The sequence below is a fragment of the Microtus oregoni genome, unplaced genomic scaffold, assembly GCF_018167655.1.
Source record: "Microtus oregoni isolate MIOR12 unplaced genomic scaffold, Mior012 000100F_ref0000014, whole genome shotgun sequence".
NCBI classification, from domain to species: domain Eukaryota; kingdom Metazoa; phylum Chordata; class Mammalia; order Rodentia; family Cricetidae; genus Microtus; species Microtus oregoni.
This window is the reverse complement of record NW_024544713.1, coordinates 1,515,643-1,533,650: the sequence shown is the minus strand read 5'-3', so window position 1 is coordinate 1,533,650 and position 18,008 is coordinate 1,515,643. Positions and strand designations below refer to the sequence as shown.

At 37.5% G+C, this 18,008-nt stretch overlaps 1 pseudogene; it reads right to left on the bottom strand.

Moving 5' to 3' along the window:
- Window positions 1-1,957: 1,957 nt before the first annotated feature.
- On the bottom strand, window positions 1,958-4,135 carry LOC121443139 (annotated as a pseudogene).
- Window positions 4,136-18,008: the final 13,873 nt, after the last annotated feature.

Below are 18,008 nucleotides of genomic sequence, written 5' to 3'. Positions count from 1 at the left end.
TCATGACTTGGCTAAGTTATTTATTATACAAGACCTAAGCTAGTTAGACTAGGATATTTGTACTTACTGTGTATAATTTCATAGTAGGTTTAGAACTCTCTTACTTAAACAAAAGGGGGAGGTGTTGTGGGAGGTCCTTCTGCTCTTTCAGTCAATAGCCACTGAGAGAGCATGCCCCAATGGGCTGGTATCTCAGCGGCTATTGGCTGAAGGAGCGGAAGGACCTCCTGCAGCAGGCCTTGAACTAACAGAGATCCCTCTACCTCTGTCTCCTAAATTTTGGGATTAAAGGTCTGTTTTTCCACTCCCTGGCCTCTAGTGGTTTAGCTATGTACTCTGATCTTCAGGGAAGCTTTATTTGTTAAAACATAAACAAAATATTACTACACATCACCTTTCCAGTTTTCCAAATGTAAATCTCTCTTCCTTTCCTACTTGTCCTTGAGGCTCTGCCAAACGCACATGACAGAGACTGACTCTTGCTAACGTAAGCCTTGATTGAATATTATTTGCTTAACTAAGTGTGATAGTGCACAACTATAATTCCATCACACAACAGACTGAGGTAGGAATTGTTGTGAATACAAGGATAACCTGGACCACACTCAAGAAAGCTTAAGGTACAATGTGAGAACCTGTTTCCAAAATGTTATAAAATTCTGTGATTTTAAGAGCCAGAGAATGTGGAGCTTGCTGTGAGATTGTGTCTCTTAGAAATTTCAGAAGCTATACCTGTTAAAGCTTACTAACATGGTTGCCTAAACATGGCCTGAACAAGGACAGCACCAATAGATTGCTAATGAGAGTTCTATGGTAAGCTCAGGAGGTCTCAACACTAGACAAAGAACTGCAAGAAACTAAGTGCCTATAGAAGAAGAAATAGTCGTCCCCAGGCAAGATTATACCAATTGGTTATCTAATACTAAAGAATTAGCATGGAAAACTTATACAAATATCATCATTTAGACTGAGAAGGTTGTATTTAGGAATATCTAACTCTATATAGCTAGGAATATCTGCATCTAGAAGGGATAGGTAGGTAGGTAAGTAGATGGATGGATGGATGGATGGATGGATGGACAGATGAAATTTTTAAAAAGAGATCATGAATTTGAAAGAGCAAATTGGGAGCATATGGGAAGTTTGGAGGGAGGAACAGAAAGGGGGTGATGTATTATAATCTCAAAAAATAAAGAAAACTATTTTTTCTCATGTAGATGATATATCCCATTTTCCTTTGTCTCAGGTCACAGATATTTTCATGTTACTAAACTACATGCTTTCAATTTAGCATAGAATACCACAAAATGCTTCAATTTTTTCATAGCCATTGTTCTATTCACCCAACCCCTACTGTGAACTTGTTTTTTTTTTTTTAATCTCATCTGCTTTACCTTTTAAAGTAGAATGCGGTTGGGCATTGCACTTCCATTCACAAGCCTTGTGTTACAAGACTAAGTGAAGCTTAAGGTTTTGCTCTCCATACCTTACTTGAGAAAACAAGCCAAGTGGGGAATTTCTGTCAAGCTGCTTCAGCGTGTGATTTTTTTTTTATTTATAGGACTAGTATATACAAAATTAATTACTGGGAATGAAAAATTTGGAAAGTAGATTCTATAAAGTGACTTTAAAACATCCATTTTTCCTTTTAAACATGAAGATATATACTTCAGTGGCAAGCAATTTGCACTACTAAGGAATTAAGCTACATAGCTAAACACTTCAGACCACATGATTAACAATAGGTTACATTTTCAACAAACCTTCTACCAGTCTGTAGAAACAAGCATATAGTATCACAGTATCCTAAGTAGAAAAAAAATTATCTTCCACTTAGTTTTCCTGCCAGGCAGATAACTTTAAATGCTAACAAAAGTAAAGAAAAAAAAAACCCTGAAAAATATGTTATCAGAAGGAACTAAGGTAAGCGTTAAACATGTGGTTCTTCTAGTGAAGTTTAGTTTACTTCTTCCACATGTGATGTGTCATCTTCTCCTTCCAGGGACATCCTTTCTTCAGCTACAGTGCACTGGCAGCATTTATCTGCAGTAGGCTCGTCCTCATCAATACCTAGACAAAGCTTGATCAGCCTTTTCATCCTATTACCACGTCTTCCAGACTGAAGCCAGAAGCCAGAAGTGCAGTTTCATACACAAGATAATCAGATCCTTCACAGACTTGTCATTCTTTGCTTTTTGCCTTGAGATTTCGATAATTGAGAGGTCAGTGTTTATCTCCAGGTGTTTCTTGGCTGCCATGTAAACAATTGCTGCGTAGTCTCTGAGGGCTTGAGCTTTGATGATCCTCTCCATGTTTGCTGTGGATGCATGTGCTCTAGTGAAAAGGCAGTATGGGGTTGCCACCAATTGTTTTGAGACAACCTCCTTTTCAAACTTTTTCTCACAGATAACTTTCATCACACTGCAGAGCTTTTCAAACCTTGCTTTTCTCAATGTTTCTTTTTTCTCCTCTTCATCTTCTGGAAGTTTCAGTCTTTTAGCAATTGACACTAAGGTTTTTTTCCTCAAATTCCTTCAGCTGTTGCACACAATACTCACCAATGGGCTCAGTCATAGAGATCACTCCTAAGCCAGGATTTCAGAGATGTTCCACAAAGGCTGAGTTAGCTATTTGGTGCTAGGTTTAACTTTTGATAAGAAATAAATGTGTTTCTGGTTTTCCTTCATTCTGGTGCAACACTCCTTGAGAGAACCCATCTCATCCCCAGAAAAAGATGTGAGTACCACAAGAGCTCTGTAAGGTTTGTTTTTTCTTTCTGATTTTGAGAGTCATAATGAATTCTAAGCTTTGTATTTTTTGAGGACTGTCCATAAAACTTTTTGTGGCACTCTTTCTTCTGCCAGTTCAGTGACAAGTTCTAAGCATTTCTTAATGAAATTATTTTGATAACCTTCAAATTTTTGCTTTCCTGCAATATTTCAAGGAAAATATTTAGAGGGAGAGCCTTGGAATATACCACCCCTCTACTAAAATGCAGATACTCATGAATGAACTCCTCATAGCTATTCATGATGAAACCTCTGCATACGTACAACTTGATATCTTTTTATTTCTGTTTTCAAACAGACAAAAAGAATCATGTCTTGGACATAGAACTTAAAATTCCTATTGTCCTTCAATAAAAAAATGTTTTACTGCCAAATGTTTTCCCCAATTATTGGTTAAGGGCTTGTATAACTCTCCATATTCTTTATTAGTAATGTCATCAGGATTTCTGTTCCAAATAGACTGTTTTGTTGAGTACTTGATCAGTAGTTGTTGTTTGTGAAAGTCCTTCTCCTTCTTTTCCTCTTGCTCTCTTTCTCCTCCTCCTTCCTTCCTCCTCCTTCTGAACCAACATCATCTATTTCACACTTGTCATTATATTCCTTCTATTTTTATTTCCTATTTGTCTTTATCTTTCTTTTCTTCAGTTTCATCATCATTGACTTCCCTATCATGCTCCTTCTTTACAAAGAGCAATGTGATAAAGAATGTTTCTTCACAATCTCCTTTATTTCCCTTTCTTCCAAATAGTCAGTTTGGTCTTCTTTAAGCTATAAGATAACTTTTGCTCCATGACCCATTTGTTCGTCTGTGTTACTTTGCACTCTGAATGATCCCCCTGCCAAGGATTCTTAGGTATACTGTTCACCATTATTATGCTTGGTGATGATAATTATTTTTTAACCAACCAAATATGTAAAGTAAAAATCAACCCAAAATTGTCAGTCACAAAGTTATATTCACCAGCTTGCTAAGTATCCATGAAGGCTTTGATACTAGACTTGGCAATAGTGTTAGATTTATTGATCAAGCCAGTTTTAATTATTCCAATTCCAGTATCTACAATTGTTAAGTGTTCAGTCAGGAGTTTGCTGGAAATGAGATTAATTTGGAGCTCCTTCATAGAGTCTGGTTATCTGGGATCTGTCAAACTCTCATATCTCATCTTTTTCAGAGCACCTGATTAATTTGAAATGAGTACCTTCCGAAAGATCTCTTCATTCAAATAGAAAGTATTGATGGTTATGGACATTAACCGGGCAATTTCTGTCTGAAAGACAAAATTTTCAACCTCTTCTTTCTCCATTGGGTATATGTTTTGGTCTTGGGTTTATGTTTCCTCAGGCATCTTTGCAGAGTAACGACCACACATGAAATAACACTAAAACTACTTCCCACTGTCAAATCCTAGAGTAGCCCAAATCTCCTAGCAAGAATTCAGTAAGACTCCTTTAATAGATTTGTAAATTTGTGGGGTTTCCACTCTTTTCTATTTCTCACACAGTTGGTAATTCTGCAATCACTGTCTTATCTGTTCCAAACATCTCTGATCATTTTACTGTCTTACCCAGAATATTACTATAGCTTCCTATCCCAAATAGGATAAAATACGAACACCATGTTGTTACATGTTAAATATTTAGTTAGCCATCACTTTCTAATTTTTCAATTTTATCTCTAATCTCTTGTTTTAGCAAAACTTGATTTCTAAGATAAACTAAGCTTTTGCATAATTATAATCTCAGGATAGCCTTTTTTTAACCTAGGAAGGCTGTCTAGGGAAAATAAATAAATAGATATTTGTAATTTCTCCAAGGTAATACATGCTTCTACCTCAAAATGAATGAATAAACCAATAAATAAAGCCAAAAAAGCCACTGTATTATATTCATTCATTTTTTTCATTTAATTAACTTCTTTTTTGTTGCCATTTTGGACATTGACTGTCACTGTAATTCAAGCTAGCCTAGAACTCACACTGTTTCTCAGGCTGGCTTATAAGTCATGGTAATTCTATCCCAGGTTCTCAAGTATTGAGATTATAAGTAAGACGTATCACTGCATTTTTTTTTTTGCCATCACTTTTGCTTGAAACCATCACCAGCACTGACTATGATCTCAGTTCTGTTAAGAGTAAAATTAGAAGTTCTCTTCTTCTAAAAGGCAGGCTTCAAGGAGCTGCTGTACCTGGTACACTTGGTCACCCTTATTTATTCTCTTGCTCTTCAAGTAAATAGACAAAAATGTTATCTGTTCTTTCATTAATATTAATGGAATTCGTAGAATCAAACTAAAATAGTAAAGTAAAACCAATTCAACAAAAGACATATTATGAAGTTAGTGACAATTCCCGGCTACAGTGATGATTGTACAGGGCAGTAAAAGTTTATCTACTAGAGCCTCCTAAACCTAAAAGGAAAGCTTTATCCACCTAATCACAGAAATTTTAGGAGACTTGAACCTTCTAATTAACCAATTTTCATTTCTTCTTAAATAATACTTTAAATTATAGAAATATAGATTATAATCTACTTGCTATTCTCATTTTACAGATTAGGAGCCTGAGGTTATTAGATGTTCAGAAAGATTTTTGAGAAGGTCATGTTGTACAGCCCATTAGCAGCACAGCAAAGAGAAAAACAAGTCTCGAGTTTTCCTCTCTATTATGGTTTCCATGACATCTCAAGGCCTTACAGCCACCACTAATGATATCCTCTATCTAGTGAATCTCAGACTAGAAAGGTCTCTGTAGACAAATCATTCAGAAGGAAATACTCTTTCTCTGATAAAGCCTGCAGATCACACTAACTATGCTCTGAAGAGAATCCAAATAGCACAAGTATTTATATAGTCAGAAATAAAGATCTAAATGAAGTCTATGCTAATTCCTTATATTCATACAGGGAACATGAGGATCAGAGGTGGAAGAAGTAGTTTTCTCAAAGTCTCATTATAACTTGAAAGACAACTCAAAATTATTAGTGAGTTCTTGTAACTCTCAAACTTAAACACCATTCATTAATCTCCTTTCTCATTGTTTTAGTTAGGGTTTCTATTTCTGTGAAGAGACACCATGACCACGGCGAATCAAATAAACAAAACCATTTAATTGTGGTGGCTTACAGTTCATAGCTTAGTTCAGAGCTTTAGTACGTTATCATCATGGTGGAAGCATTGTGGTGTGCTGGCAGACATGGTGCTGGAGGAACTGAGAATTCTACAGCTTGATCTGAAGACAACACGAAGTGGATTGACACTGCGAATAGCCTGAGCATAGGAGACCTCAAAGTCCACCCCCACAGTGACACACTCCTCCAATAAAGCCATCAGACCTACTTCAGCAAAGCAACACCTTCTAATAGTGTTGTGCCTTATGAGCTTATGGTGACCAATTACATTCAAACTGCCACAATCACCAAGCCAAAATTTTAAGCCCATGTTGCCCATGGATTATAGTAAGCTATCAATACATGAGTGCTTCATTAGCACAACCTGTTTCTTTTTTTTATTGAAAAAATTTCCACCTCCTCCCAGCCTCCCATTCCCCCCACTCCTCTCCCTCTCCCCACTCCTCTCCTCTTCCCCCACTCTTCTCTCCCTCCTCCACTCCTCTCCCCTCCCCCACTCCTCCCCCTCCCCCACTCCCCTCCTCTCTCCCACTCCTCTCCCCCTCCCCCACTCCTCCCCCCCTCCCCCCACTCCTTTCCTCCTCCCCCCACTCCTCTCCCCCTCCCTCTCCAGTCCAAAGAGCAGTCAGGGTTCCCTGCCCTCTGGGAAGTCCAAGGTCCTCCCCCCTCCATCCAGGTCTAGGAAGGTGAGCATCCAAACTGGCTAGGCTCCCACAAAGTCAGTACATGCAGTAGGATCAAAACCCAGTGCCATCGTCCTTGGCTTCTCTTCAGCCCTCATTGTCTGCCATTTTCAGAGAGTTCGGTTTTATCCCATGTTTTTTCAGTCCCAGTCCAGCTGGCCTTGGTGAGCTCCCAATAGATCAGCCCCACAGTCTCAGTGTGTGGGTGCACCCCTCGCGGTCCTGACTTCCTTGCCCATGTTCTCCCTTTTTCTGCTCCTCATTTGAACCTTGGGAGCTCCGTCTAGTGCTCCACTGTGGGTCTCTGTCTCTATCTCCATCCATTGCCAGATGAAGGTTCTATGGTGATATGCAAGATATTCGTCAGTATGGCTATAGGATAGGGCCATTTAAGGTTCCCTCTCCTCAGCTGCCCAAGGAACTAAATGGGGACATCTCTCTGGACACCTGGGAGTCCCTCTAGGGTCAAGTCTCTTGCCAACCCTAAGATGGCTCCCTTAATTAAGATTTATACTTCCCTGCTCCCATATCCACCCTTCCTTTATCCCAACCATCCTATTCCCACCTGTTCCTCCATCTTCCCCTTCTCACTTTTCTCTCCCCATCTTCCCTTACCTTCATCCCACCCCACCCCCAAGTTCCCAATTTTTGCTTGGCAATTTTGTCTATTTCCAAAATCCAGGAGGCTGACTATATGTTTTTCTTTGGGTTCACCTTCTTATTTAGCTTCTCTAGGATCACAAATTGTAGGCTCAATGTCCTTTATTTATGGCTAGAAACCAATTATGAGTGAGTACATCCCATGTTCATCTTTTTGGGTCTGTGTTACCTCACTCAGGATAGTGTTTTCTATTTCCATATATTTGCATGCAAAATTCAAGATGTCATTGTTTTTTACAGCAGAGTAGTACTCTAATATGTATATATTCCACACTTTCTTTATCCATTCTTCCATTGAAGGGCATCTAGGTTGTTTCCAGGTTCTGGCTATTACAAATAATGCTGCTATGAACATAGCTGAACAAATGCTCTTGTAATATGATAGGGCATCTCCTGAGTTTATTCCCAAGTGTGGTAATGCTGGGTCCAGGGGTAGGTTGATCCCGAATTTCCTGAAAAATCACCACACTGCTTTCCAAAGTGGTTGCACAAGTTTGCATTCCCACCAGCAATGGATGAGTGTACCCCTTACTCCACAACCTCTCCAGCAAAGGCTATCATTGGTGTTTTTGATTTTAGCCATTCTGACAGGTGTAAGATGGTATCTCAAAGTTGTTTTGATTTGCATTTCCCTGATTGCTAAGGAGGTTGAGCATGACCTTAAGTGTCTTTTGGCCATTTGAACTTCCTCTGCTGAGAATTCTCTGTTCAGTTCAGTGCCCCATTTTTTAATTGGGTTAATTAGCATTTTAAAGTCTAGTTTCTTGAGTTCGTTATATACTTTGGAGATCAGACCTTTGTCTGTTGCGGGGTTGGTGAAGATCTTCTCCCAGTCAGTGAGTTGCCGTTTTGTCTTAGTGACAGTGTCCTTTGCTTTACAGAAGCTTCTCAGTTTCAGGAGGTCCCATTTATTCAATGTTGCCCTTAATGTCTGTGCTGCTGGGGTTATACATAGGAAGTGATCCCCTGTGCCCATATGTTGTAGAGTACTTCCCACTTTCTCTTCTATCAGGTTCACTGTGTTCAGATTGATATTGAGGTCTTTGATCCATTTGGACTTGAGTTTTGTGCATGGGGATAGATATGGATCTATTTTCATAATGTATACCTTAGATCTATCTGTCTAAAACATCAGTTTAAGACAAATAATTCAATATTTAATTTTTCCTAAAGATTAGGTTCAGTAGTAAAATCATATGGGTTTTCAATTTACCATTATTGCCTAATAGCCTCATGACCTTGGACCTGTTAATCCATCTTTCTTACCTTAGTTTTCTCATATTTAAATGTTAATAAGTACTAAATCTGGGGACATATCAATAGCATAGCATTTACTTAGTGTGCATGTGATCTTGAGTTCTATCAGAATCATTGCAAAATAAATTAAAAAGTGCTGTCTTATAAATATTTGGTTATTCTGTGTATTAATGGCACATAATCCTAACCGGTGCCAACCAGTACTGACCAGTGGCAGAATTATTGCCAACAAATGTTGGTTTCTATATAACCATACCATTTTGTATTCATAAAGATTCTGTTGCTTTCTACATGGGATAAAACCAGACTCGCTGAACATAGCAGACAATGAGGACTACTGAGAACTCAAGAACAATGGCAATGGGTTTTTGATCCTACTGCACGTACTGGCTTTGTGGGAGCCAAGGCAGTTTGGATGCTCACCTTACTAGACCTGGATGGAGGTGGGAGGTCCTTGGACTTTCCACAGGGCAGGGAACCCTGATTGTTCTTCGGGCTGATGAGGGAGGGGGACTTGATCGGGAGAGGTGGGGGGAAATGGGAGGCAGTGGCAGGGAGGAGGCAGAAATCTTTAATAAGTAAATATAAATAAATAAATAAAAATTAAAACTCAGAAAGACATAATGATTTGAGTTTTAATTTAGGTCAGGCTTGCTAAGGATATAATATCTGTCATCCTAAGGTTTATGAGAATCCATGCACGTGAAAGTTATTCTTGAGTTAGTTCCCATTTTCCTTTGGCTCCTGAATACAATCTCTACATATTGAGTACCACAATATCTCTGGAATCACAACCCAAAATTGTTTTATTTGACAAAACTAATTTTTATATTTGGAGATAAAATACATAGTTTTATTCTATGTATACACTATATAAGGAGTTAATGAATTTAATGAATGTAAACATCACACCACCGATATCATTTTGTTGATTAGAACATTAAAATATGAGGGTTTTATAATTTTGAAATATGTACTACCTTATAAATAATGGTTTTCACATAGTGCAATATGTCATTAAAGTTTCCCTGCAGTCTAATCTCCTTCACTCAGCCTTTCTTTTTTTCTCCAGGCAGCAACAATAACTTCCACTATTCTGTTTAAATGAAAATAATTTCTGAAGAGTTCCTTGAGAAAATGTATCATTTGTCTTAGTGTGCCTTTTAATTTTACTTAATGTAATTTTTTTATTTCTATCCACGTTGTATTATTTATACAATTTCCCTTCCTTTCAAAACCATATAGTGTTTTAACTACATAGCAGAGAACTCCATATGAATACTTCATTAATCCTTCAAGACAATATAATCAAAACCCAAAGTGACTCACCATCTTCTTCTCCATCCCAAATCTACCATCATTAAATGTTTTCTTTTTCTATATTAGGTGGGATTCTCTAGAGAAATAGATTTGATAAAATGGGCATATATTAATGGGAATTTACTGAACTGCTTATTGTGAAAGCCAAAGTTACATTTTAAGCTTTAAATACTATGCCTTAGAGATCCAGGACACAAAAATACCTCTTATCTGCGAGCCCCTAAACCAAGAACAGATAGTTCCTAAAAATTCTGGAGGCTATTACTTATAGGAGATAATAAGTCACAGGAGTTTCATTCTGAAAAACGTGTTTGTTTGATCCATGCTTGATCACATGTGGGTAGGTGGTCCCCAGGCTGAAGGTACTCCAGGATGTATGTTGCCCCTGATTGGACCTGATGGGAAATACAATCAATTATTAGGATTTTTTCTTAAGCTGCTACAAACAAGTTAGACAAAACCATACATAAACTGGCTAAAGGATGGAGAAAAAATATCCACATTAATAAAATCAGTAATAAAAGGGGAAATAAGAACAGACACACAGAAAACCAAATAATCATAAGGACATTCTTTAAAAAACCTGTACTTCACCAAATTGGAAAATATAAGTGAAATGAATAATTTTGAAGGTATCAAATTTGATAGGTACCACATACCACAGTTAAATCAAGATCAGAGAAAAAAAATTTGAATGGACCTATAATCTTTAGTGAAATAGAAATTCTACCAGGCATTCAGAGGAGTTAACACCAATACTCCTAAAATTATTCCAAAATAGAAATAGAAGTAACATTGTCCAACTCATTTTATGAGGGCACAGTTATCTTGATACCCAAACCACAAAAAAATTCAACAAAGAAAGATAATTACAGACCAATTTCCCTTATGAATATAGATACAAAAGTACTCAGTGAAAGATTCACAAACAGAATCCAAGAACACATCAAAAAGATCCTCCACCACAATCAAGCAGATTTTATCCCAGAGATGTAGGGATAGTTCAACATACAAAAAACAATAAATGTAATCCACCATATAAATAAACAAAATAAAACAACAGCAACAACAAATAATCATGTCATTAGAAGCTGAAAAAAACTTTGACAAAATACAACACCCCTTCATGATAAAAGTACTGGAGAGAGGCCAGGTGGTGGTGGCACCCGCCTTTAATACTAGCACTCGGGAGGCAGAGGCAGGTAGATCTCTGCGAGTTCGAGTCCAGCCTGGTCTACAAGAGCTAGTTCCAGGACAGGAACCAAAAGCTACGGAGAAACCCTGTCTCGAAAATCCAAAAAAAAAAAAAAAAGTACCGGAGAGATTAGGCATACAGGTGCATATTTAAACATAGTAAAGGCAATTTACAGCAAGCCGATACCCAACATCAAATTAAATGAGAGAATCTCAATGCAATTCCACTAAAATCAGGAACAAGACAATGCTGTACCCTCTCTCTGTATCCACTGAATATAGTACTTGAGGTTTCAGCTAGAGCAGTAGTAAAGCTAAAGAAGATCAAGGGGATACAAATTGGAAAAGACAAAGTAAAAGAAATGTTATTTGCAGATAATATAATACTAGATGTGTAAGTGATCCCCAAAATTCCAGCTGACAAACACTTTCAGCAAAGTGACTGGATGTAAATTTAACTCAAAAAAAATCAGTAGCCCTCCTATATACAAATGTCAAATTTACTAAGAAAGAAATCAAGGAAACAACACCCTTTACAATAGCCTCAAATAATATAAAATAATTTGAGGTAATTCTAACCAAGCTAGTGAAAGATGTGTATGGTAAAAACTTCAAGTCTTTGAAGAAAGAAATTGAAGGAACGATCAGAAAATGCTCATATATCAGTAAGATAAACATTAAAAATGGCCATTCTTCAAAAGCAGCCTACAAATTTAATACAATTCCTATCAAAATTTCAACAAAATTCTTTACAGATCTTAATGGACTCCTCAAGACCCACCTCTACCACTCTTGGGAGGAGTGGTGGGAGGGGAAATTACAGTCACAATGTATTGTATGAGAGAAGAATCTTTGTGTAGCTTGGTTTGAGGGACCTTGGCAGTGGTAGCAGGGTCTATCCCTGGTACATGAGCTGACATTTTGGAACCTATTTCCTTTGGTGGAATGCCTGGTTCAGCTTTGATGTGGGCAGAGGGGCTTGGTTCCCCCTCAACTTGATGTGCCAGGCTTTGTTGATTCCCCATGGGAGGCCTTACTTTCTCTGAGGAGTGGATGTAGGGTTGGGGGACAGGGGGAGGGAGTAACAAGAAGAGAAGGAGGGAAAACTGTGGTTTGTATATAAAATGAATAAAAAAATTGAAAACAAAAAGCCATTATGCATGCTTTTTGATCCGTTGGGGCTAAATAAATGGCTGTGATTAACAAGAGTACTATTAACGTGAAACCTTTACTTCCCTAGGACAATAGATGCTGATCAAAGTGGTCTGAAGGATCAGGTATAATTAAGAGCCCAGCCTCAACAAGGTGAAATATTCTGAAAAGTATTTCCTCAAAGCCAACAAACAAAATTTGGGGGTCACAGAGACCAGAGCTGCATCTTAAGCAGATAGTGAAACCTGTCAATATGGAACTGTTACCCACATGGGTCTGATATTTACTGCATGAAAGCTGAAGGTTTGAGAAGGCAATGGGGAGAGATGAAACTTGACATGATGTGGCAGTGGCATAGTCTCTGAACTGAAGCCAGGAAAGCTATTGGTGAAGATACAGCTTCACTTGCAATGGGGACCCCAGGTATTACTGGAGATGTCAGTATTGTGGACCATTCACCAAGGACGGCCGCCAGTGTAACGTGGAGCTTGCTGAAGCTTAAGAGACAAGCTGTACAGGTTTATGCATGGAAGAACTGGATATATGGAGCTACCTAAGCCTTTGGACCCCAGAAGACAAGTGCATTGAAGATGCCAGACACAGAGTAACCAGATCTGGTTTTACAATACTAAATTCTTGTTTTGCATAAGTGTGGTTCTATCATCCCCTAGTTCTTAAATTTTAGGGGTAAGAAAGTACTTTATTTTTTTAATTTTATTGTAGCCTACAGTTAAGAGACTAGATTTTAAAGAAACCTTGATATTCTAAAGGCCTAATTTTTGATGACTTTAAGAATTGAAAGGTTGTGCTGTGTTTGATGTAATAATATTTAAATAAGGAGAAGAAATTTAAAGTTTACAGTTTCAAGTGTTGTGTTTTAAGTTATCAAGTAGTAGAGGGCTCTCACTAGCTTTAACTGTCATAGCACATCCCAGAGTTATCTGAGAAGAGAGTCTCAGTTGAGAAACCACCCAAATGAACTTGGCCTGTTGGCATTTCTGTAGAGGATTGTCTTGATTGCTGAGTGAGGTCAGAGTGTCTCGCCGGCTATACATAGCACTATTCCTAGACAAATAGTCCTGGGCTGTATAAGAAAGATAGTTAATTATGAACCAAAGAGTGAGTAAGTAATCATTGTTTATTAGTCTCTGCTTTGAATCCCTACTTTCCTCAGGTAAAATCTATGACCTTATAAACTATAAGTCGAGTAAATCCTTTGCTCCCTGAATTTGCTTTTGGGCACAGTGTTTAATCAATATATATAAATATCTACAATATATTATAATCCATAAGCCTATAGTTAAAAGCATACTCATGAGTATATAAGTATATATAAGTATAGTCTATGAGTATATAATATGTAAGTATAATATATGTAATATAGTAGTCTTCATTAAAGTTGAAATTTAGTAGCAAAAATACAAAGTATTGGTATTAGATACATAATTGTTATAGAGAAATCCGAGGATTAAATTCAAGCCCAATTTTACAAAACAGTCCTCTTTTTATTATACTCCCAACTCAAGTATAGGGAAAGCAAATTATTAGGTGCAAGAACATTGCTAATATTCATGTTATTAAATTTACTTAAGAATTTATTCACATTCACATTGTTATTTGTTCCTGAACATAAAGATCCCATCCCACAGGATGTACAACAACAATGTAAACACTCATAGACTTTAGATTTGTTTAGTATCTGACATAAAATTCATACTTAGTAAATTTCTAGGGAATAAATGAATGAGTGACTTGCTTAACCAAGGACGTTCCTTGTCATTGAAAATGGGAAGAGAGGATGCAGCTTAAGGAATGAATACAAATATATGAATATCATATATGGAGGTGTGCATGGAAGTCAGCAGAGGAAATTGGATTGTCTGGAATTGGAGTCACAAGTTGTTGTAAACTGCCCAATGTGAGTTTTTGAAACTGGATTTGGGTCCTCTAGAAGAGTGGTAACTACTTTTGGCCTCTGAGCCATTTCTCCAGACTCCAGTCATGATGTTTTAATACAGGTACATAGTCTTGTGTAAATAAATGGTTTAAGTGTGATTTATTTATGCCAAATATTCAATCCATCTTGGGAAGATTTTATGCATACTATAATAGAAAGTCCAGTTGTCCTAGTGCCATTTTTAAAAGAATATTTTTTATCCATTGGGTATTCTTGGAAGATTTTTTTACAGATAAGTTGACAATATATACACAGGACTTGTATAAAATATGTGTTTTGTAGTGCCAGGAATTGATCCTAAGAATTCATGTGCTAGGCAAGCACTACACCACTGATATATGCCTCTGACTCCTTAAAATGTGTTAAGTTATTGAGCTAGGTTGAAATTCCCCAAATATATTCTGATTCTAATATCTGGAGCTTGTGAATATTGTGAAAGAGAGCATATACATGTGATTAACTTAAGGATTTGGAAACGTGGGGATTATTCTAAGATTGGATCCCAAATGACATCCTAAGTATCTTTATAGATGAAGGAAGTAGATGATTATTGGATATGTCTTTGAATAAAGAACATAGAAAACCAAGGGATGCAAGGGATTTGTTATATATGCTGGCAAAAGGCAAAAAAAAAAACATTTTATTTCCCAGATACTCTGTATAATATATAATCTAGTTAACACTTAATTTCACCTCTAGGACATTTTATATTGGAGTTTTGACCACCATAATTCTGAAACAATAAAATGTGTGATTTCAATATTAAATATTTATCTTAATTTGATATTATAACCACAACAAAGTAGTATAGCAATTGAGGATAAACAGGAAAATAATTACTGTAGAATATTGACAACAATTTGATAGGATTAAGCTGATAAGTAGCTAAATTTTGGTTATAGTTGAAGATAATATGGTGACTAGTTGTTGAATTAAGAGCAATAAGAGAAAAAATTTTCATTAAAACATTTTGAGCACCTATAGAGATCATGATAAGTTTTGCTAAGCTGGATATCTCTAGGTGAAAAAAAGACATTAGGATGAAGAGAAATATCACATTTTGACCATTTTATGTTGAGATGCCTACCAAGTGAAGTTGTAAACCCATGTCTGGAATTCGGGCTAAATAATATGGCCAGTGAATAACCAATATCCCTGCCTGTGATGTTTGGTGAGTAAAAGGGGCTTCCATGATACCCCTTTGGCCAACTATTAAACAAGATATACTATATTCCTGGCACTGACGGTGTTACTCGGCGGCATAAGATATACTAAGTTTATGGTTCTTTCTATTATATGACAATTCCTTTATATTCTTTTCAAGTTTGTATATGTTTTAGGAAACTTGTCCAGTACAGCAGTAGGTTTCCATTTGATCTATTCTTTCCTTCTCTCTCACTCTCTTTCTTTCTTTTACTTTTATCTGCATTCATTTTATGTTGAATTTATTCCCACGCCAAAAGTTTCTGTTTCTTCAGGGATATCTTCTATTCTGTGCAGCCCCCTTTTCTGGCTTTGGAACAAATTGTTCTTTTTCAGTGGCAAGGGGAGCTCCTGTGTGGGTATTATAGCCATGAGCTCTGTAAGTTCGTCGGTGCATCTTAGGTGTTTTGTTCTCCTGGATATGTTCAATGACTAGAGAACCTACATCTAAACCCTTCAGTTCAGCATTGCTCTCTGCGGTTTTAAGCACGTGCAGTAAAAATTCAGCACTTTTTTTTATTGGCTACTGACCTGTGTCCAGACCCACTGTTTGACCTGGGCATATTTACTGACTCCACCATTGTACTATCAGAATGGCACACACTGCTTCCTTAAAGTGATATCTTTCAGATACTTGGCTTTTTGGATATGCATACCCTTGATGGCTTGGGCAGTTTTATGGATTTTCTTAAAGCTAACCTGAAGATTTGCATAATTTATTGGGTTTTCTGAGTCAGGAGAGTAGTGAACCATCTTCCCAGGTCACCTGAGGTGGCTTCTAAAAAGAGGATGCATCCATTTGACTTTTCAAAAGACCTTTAGTGATAGCTGTCTCTTTTTTTTAATTTATTTATTTATTAAGGATTTCTGCCTCGTCCCCCGCAACCGCTTCCCATTTCCCTCCCCCTCCCCCGATCAAGTCCCACTCCCTCATCTGCTCGAAGAGCAATCAGGGTTCCCTGACCTGTGGGAAGTCCAAGGACCACCCACCTCCATCCAGGTCTAGTAAGGTGAGCATCCAAACTGCCTAGGCTCCCACAAAGCCAGTACGTGCAGTAGGATCAAAAACCCACTGCGATTGTTCTTGAATTCTCAGTATTACTCATTGTCCGCTATGTTCAGCTAGTCCGGATTTATCCCATGCTTTTTCAGACCTAGGCCAGCTGGCCTTGGTGAGTTCCCAATAGAACATCCCCATTGTCTCAGTGTGTGGGTGCACCCCTCGTGGTCCTGATAGCTGTCTCTTCCCATATTTCCTTCGTTACTCTTCTATCCCATTTCCCTATGCATTTAATCTTCCTATTAGTTTTCCCCTCGTCCCTCCATAAGGCTTTGTTTTATTTCCCTTGCACTGGAAGATCCTCTTCTTTTCCCTGGCCCATTAATAAGTACCTAAACCTTCATGGTTATGTGGATTCTAGCATACATATTGAAAACTTAAATGATCAATCCACATTTAAGAGAAAATATACACTCTGCAGCTTTTATAGTTTAGGTTGCCTGATTCAGAATGAATTTTTTAACTCCAGCCATTTATCTGCAAATTTTATAGATTCTTTTTTCTTTACAACTGAATAGCATTCTATTGCATGAATGTAGCAAATTTTCATTATTGATTTACCAGTTGAGGAATATCAATGCTTTTCTCAGTTTCTGGCTATTATGAATGCAGCAGCAATGATTATAGTTAGTGCTCCATTGCTGATAAAAAAAATACCCTTTATTTATTTCAAGAAGCCTGGAGAAGTCAAACTGGTCTTCAACTAGGAGCTTTATTCATACTATCATTCATGTTGCTTAAAGGGACTCTGCACACTACTGGAGAAGAAATGTATTAATATCACCTAGCTACAAACTCCACAGCCTACAACAGCAACTGGCCTGCAAAATATACTGCTGCAGTAGTGACACAAATGTTATAGAAAAAAAACAACAAAAAGCCCATTGTTATTGGATTTAAGTCACACTCCATGAGATGGAGCATATAGTGCTAAAGTTGCCAAGACCCTGAACTTGATAGGCCATAAGCCTAGGGAAAAACCTAATACTATTATTTTGCTAAAGGAACATAGCAATAAAATGACTCCTAATGACACATTCATACATCCATAGATCAGTGTGTCATCAGAAAAGCCTGTTTTTGCAATAGATAGAAATTAATAGATAGCTATACAACCGAACAATGTGCAGAGGATGAGAGATTTTGGACCCTCAATGGGATGTCTTTAACAAAGCTCTCCCCTCACGTCTCACACATCTAGGTTGAAGAGATAGAAAGACTGTGAGAGCCAGATTTGTTGGATGAATCCAAGGAAACAGCATTTTCCAGATACTATGTGACTGAATATATCTTTTCTATGGCTGTGAAGAGACACCCATGAAAAAACAAATTTAAAATAAAGCATTTAATAGGAAGATTGCTTGCGGTTTTAGAAAGTGAATCCATAAACATCATGGTTAGAAGCAAGGCAGCAAGTAAGCAAGCATGACACTGGAGCAGTAACTCAGAGCTTACATCTGATCTACAAACACAAGGTTGAGAGACAGACTGGAACTAATGTGGGCTTGAGCTCACCAACTCCAGCCGGACAGGGAAGGAAACAGCATAGGTCCAAACTAGTCCTCTGAATGTGGGTGACAGTTCTATGGCTGGGGCAGACTACGGAG